A 5,515-nucleotide genomic window follows, 5' to 3' on the forward strand; every position below is an offset into this window, starting at 1 on the left:
GCCTTTGTGTTTTTCTGCTTAGATGATCTGGAGATATTACCTCTTCTTGGCCACAGTCATTTTCTCAGGGTGTATACCATTGTTTGTCTGCTAAGAAGCTGGGTTCCTATTTGCAAGGAAAAGGGACCTAATTAATGAATATGAAGACTGGTTCTGGGGCACACCATCACAAAGCCCAGCTTTCCTGTGTGTCTCCCCAGCAGTTTAGATGTGCATGGGACATGTGTGGTCTTCCACTTTCCTGGATCAAGGCTATGACAGGCAGGCTTCCGGTATGTGCTTGGCACATGGGCTGTGGGACACGTGTGCCCCTGTCATACCGAACCATGTTCACCAGTCATCTTTGAAACCCCTAAGCAGACTTTACATCTGTGTCAGGGCACAGCTTTCAGCTTCAGAGACCTTGCCAGGCACAGGCTGGGTGCCCTGTGGTCTGTCCTGAGAACTGAGCCCAGAGATTGACCTGAACATTGAGTCTGGGGCCAGGTGGAAACTGGTCAGAATGCACTGTCTCCACTTTGGGCCTAGGCTGACTCAAACTCACTAACTTGGGCAAGCCAGGGTGAAATTGAAAACCTCTTTTATCTTCCTTCAACCTGAATCCAGGCTGGGGTTGAAGCTCTAAGATAGAGTTCTTGCCTAGCAGTCAAAAGACCCTTGGATGGATCCCCAGGACTGTAAAATATAAATAAACAAAAACACAGCGCCCTCCCCCGCCCCCAAGCCCTAGGAGGTAGCTGGCAGCCCAACCCCAGGAGGCAGAGGTTCCCCCTGGCTGGTTGCTTTAATTGGCCAGTGATCTATGCCTGGTGAATTGGCTTTATAGTCTCCCAGCCCAGCTCCGGGACAGCCAGCCCCTCCCCATTGCCTCTCCCCAACTTCAGGAGCCTGGCTGTCTCTAGTGAAGAGTGGAGATTCAGATTTAGAGGGAGGGAAGTCTGACCTGTGTGATGACCTGTAACCAGCTGAAGGCAGCGGGCTTTTGTGGTGTGCTGAGGGTGGGGGTGGGAGAGGGGCGGGAAAACTCCATATAGAAATGCCCTAGAGGGACAGAAGCCTGATATTCAGGGGCCAAACTGCTCTTCTAGTTCACAATTCCCAGCAGGCATTTCTAGAAGCCAGTGAACAGATCTGAAAAGGACTGTCCCTCAGTCCAGTTACTGACTCCCCAGTGAGACTGGGGCAGGGGTGGGAGCAGCTCTCTGCCTGGCCCTGTCTCTGTGTTTCAAAGTCTGGCTATGCTATGTAGTTGTCCCCAGTGGCCTTGTCTTGCTCAATCAGAGGTGGAAAAAGATCACCTCCCAGTGACCTCCCTCAGGCCCCAAGGGATGGGCTGTGTCCAGAGCTATGTGCAGAGCTTGTTTCCAGGGCCTAGAGAGGCCCAGCTGGCCTGCCTTGCAGCCCCAGCCACAAACCCAAGCCCAACCTTGAGCATGGCGGGGAGTGGGTATTTGGGGCAGTCTAGCCAGGGCCCCCGTCTGCCCCAAGCTTTCCAGGAACTAGGCAGTGAAGTCACTGACTGTCCGGGTCAGGGAGGAGAACAGTGCTCTGATAGGAACTTTCCTTTCGGGGTTCTTGATAGGGAATCGGGTACATGTGCTTAGAGTGGCCAAAAAAAGTCCTCATGGTTCTGCAGGACTTATGAGGAATCAGAACTGTGGCCGAGATCCTCCTGGTGGGGCAACCTGTGGCTCTCTGAAGATGAGGACCTTTGGAAACAGGCTATCCTGGCCTGATAACCTGGTGGGGCAGGGTGGAACCACAGTCGTTTCCTGGGGTTCCTATGAGCTGCAGGTCTGGGGGAAAGAGCCCCAAGGGAACAGCAGAACAAAGCTGGGCTCTTCCATATGTGCCTAGCTTTGGCCAAGGTGCTATGAGGTATGCAGCGCCAGGCTTGCACTACCCCTCTTTCTACAGGTGTCTCATGGTCCACCCCATCTCTGGGTCTACAGAACTGATGGGGGGGGGCAGTGAGATGTAGCATTTCATTCCTCCCAGTTTGGTTGCCCTGGGGTCTGGGCATTCTGCCTTAAGGAGAATAATGGGGACCATTATTTTTTAACCTGTACATAATATTTGGCTTTTTTTTTTTTTTTTTGCTCTTTACATGTATACATGTGTAAATATCCTCTTCCTCATCAACTGGTACAATTTTTAATAAAACCATTTAAAGTAAATCTGTTCTTTATTTTTCTAAGATGTGGCAAAAATACACAAGGGGCATCAAACCATCTTAACGTGCTTCTCCCTGACATCCTGAGTTACCCCAGGGCCTTTCGCTTCTCAGAGTTGGGAAGAACAGTCTGGCTTCATGGTAACTGGGCCACAGAAGCCCAGTGTCATGGGACAAAGGGGCTTTGGAGCGGTCAAACTGGGTATGGGTCCAGTCTCTGGCTCCACCTGCTGAATGATCTTGACAGTGATGGAATATGCCACAAACCCTGCCACCTCTGACACCCAGCACTGGCATTCTGTGGTGGAGAGGAAACTCCCGCCTTTCTGCACACAGCTGAACCCCCTGGCAGGCCTAACCTTGGTTTCTTTTTTTACCAGGTAACATCTCAGGCCTGGCTTGGTAACACAGGCCTATGATCCCATCCCAGCTGCTTGGGAGACTGAGGCAGGAGGATCACAAATCCAAGGCTGGCCTGGGCTATAGAGAGCATTCAAGACCCTGTCATAAAAGCAAAGAGGACTGGAGCTATCACTTGGTGGTAGAGCACATTCCAAGCAAGCGTGATGCCTCGGGTTCAATCCCCAGCTCATGAAGGGAGTGAAGAGAGAGGGCCCAGTGGATACAAGTGGGTCTGTACCTAAGGGTGGCTCTTGAAGGACCCATTCAAAAGGCCAGGAGCAGAGACACACTCTAATCCTAGAGGCAGCAACAGGAAGATCCCAGGGGCTTGCCTGGACAGTCCCTGGTAAATGAATTCACAAGCTCCAGGTTAAGTAATGGACCCTGCCTCAAAAAACTAGCTGAAGGGGCTAGAGAGATGGCTCAGTAGTTAAGAATGCTTGCTGCTCTTCCAGAGGACCTGAGCTTGGTACAACTGCCTATAATTCCAGCTCTAGAGGGATCCAGTGCCTCTAGCCTCCACAGGTACCCTCACTTGTGTGCACATGCCCACACATATACACATAAAGATAAGATGAAATCTTCGAAAGACGTATATAAGATATATAAAGAGAATAATAGCAGACCCCCCAGCTTCAACCTCCAACCTGCACATATGCACACATGCATACACCACACATACAAAACTGTTTGATAAGTGTTTGGCGGTAGTGGCACATGCCCTTAACCCCAGCACTTGGGAGGCAGGAGCTAGCCTCATCTACATAGGCCAGCCAAAGCTACATAGTGAGACTATTTATAAATTAATTAATTAAAAGGTAGCCTGTGAGGAGTTATGTGCTGGGTGTATAGGGACTTCCTGGTTGACCTTGTCTTATGTATGTGTGAATCAACAATGCATGAGATTACAAAGGGTGGTTTCCAGCTCTTGACCGAGTTCTGTTAAGTCCTTAGGGAAAAGCTGGTGTGGGTCCTGATTAGCCCTGTTCCAAGAGCAGAGGGCCAGCTAGCCTTCCTGTGTCACACTGCTGTGAAGTCACCAGCTCTCCACAGATGTCCTGCTTGGTAGAACGTGGTCACTTGCTTTGCAGATCTGCTAACTGAGGTCCACATGGGCACTCTACTTTTCTGTGGAGGCTCGTTAAATAGCTGAGTCAGGCCGGATGTGTGTGAGTGTCGCGCTCTATCTGTGTTTCCATTTGAAAATCACATTGCTAATGCCCAGCTATTTGAGGAAGCCAACACTTGTCTATTTTTAATGCCAAGTAACTGCCTCTTCTGTAAAACATGGCACTTCTGACTACTCTATATTTGAACAGTGAGGTTTATTTTTACTGGAGTGTGGTGGAAGTGGGGCTTGGTGCCATGTCCAGATGTTATTCTACATATTATATGCGAAGTTGTAGTTGAGTCTATTAAGCAGTTCCTATGAGCTATGCAGAGAATTGTAGGTTACTAGTGATAGCAATGCCTTACCACCACTGCCCAGGGAGCTCATGGTTTCTATGGGTCAGGAATTCTAGATCAACAACCCAAGGTGGCGGCGGCGGGATGAGCCTGAGGTGCTGACATAAAGTGGGGTTAGTTGAAGGATCCCTTTAAGTTTACATCAAGTCAGATGTGTGGTTTAGCTGAGGAGGGTTGGAGAGAGGGGCTCATAGCATGGGGGGGGCATACAGTGATGTATGGGTGCATAGTGACACGCTCTCTTGCTCTTCTACTCTATGTGCAGGTGGCGCTCTCTCTCTCTCTCTCTCTCTCTCTCTCTCTCTCTCTCTCTCTCTGTGTGTGTGTGTATGTGTGTGTGTGTGTGTGTGTAACATGGGTCATGCATAGGCCCTTCCCTGGTCGTATCACATCAGATTCTGATCATACACAGATATGCCTCTCTGCTTCAGTGTTCTAAACGCCAGCCAGTGTTTTCCTCTGCTGCTCAACTGAGGCAAAGAAAAAACTGGCTGGCTGGGCTTTCCTGAGAAGTAATCATGTCTGCTTGTTGAACTTCATGGGCATCTTAAAGGATTTTCAAGGACAATTTTTACTTTGTGTGATTTTTTTCCCCCTCGCTGGAGGTCTTGGAACTGATCCCTTTGTAAAATGAGACTCTTTTGGACCACTAAACCCAACCACTCTGCCCTTAATCCTTGGCTTCCTGGGAGAACTTTTTGCCTAACTAAGAAGACTGTATGGGACTGAATTCTAACTAGAATTAGAAATGTCACTTGGGCTAAGCAGTGGTGGTGCACGCCTTTAATCCCAGCACTTGGGAGGAAGAGGCAGGTGGATATCTATGAGTTTGAAGCCAGCCTGGTCTACAGAATGAGTTCCAGGATATCCAAGGCTACACAGAGAAACCCTGTTTCAAACAAAACAAAACAAAACACACAAAAAAAAGAAATGCCACTTGGGAAGGCGAGAAGGAGCCATGTTAACCATATCCTGTCAGCCTTTGACATGTAACACTTCCGTGGCTCCATGCCACTCTGCATTTGAGTAACATTAACAGTGCCTGAGAGGGTGAGGCCCACTGATGAGCCAGTGACCACAGAGACAAGGAACCACCCTAAACCCAGGGCACAGATCCAAAACAAGCCACACAGTTCCTGTCCTGAAGACCATACCCTGCAAGAAATCCAGGTGGTGTGGAACACTGGAAACACTACCCATCCTGGACTGAGGGGATGTGATTCGTAAGATGTCTCTGTCATTAACTGGTAAAGAGACTTGGGACAGGATATCTCTGGTCTTGGGCATACTCACCTGTTAGTGGGACAGGAGTAGTCTTATCTGCCCAATGTTTTGTCCTTTGGTTTCTTTGCTGGGGAGGGGAGATCTTGAATTATTTTCTTTGTACTGAAACAAAATATTGATTGTCTCCCCAGGATAAAGGCACACAGTGTATCTAAACTCAAGGATTTGTGTATAAGATTTCAGGCAATT

Source organism: Cricetulus griseus, chromosome 6 (genome assembly GCF_003668045.3).
Source record: "Cricetulus griseus strain 17A/GY chromosome 6, alternate assembly CriGri-PICRH-1.0, whole genome shotgun sequence".
In the NCBI taxonomy this organism is placed as follows: domain Eukaryota; kingdom Metazoa; phylum Chordata; class Mammalia; order Rodentia; family Cricetidae; genus Cricetulus; species Cricetulus griseus.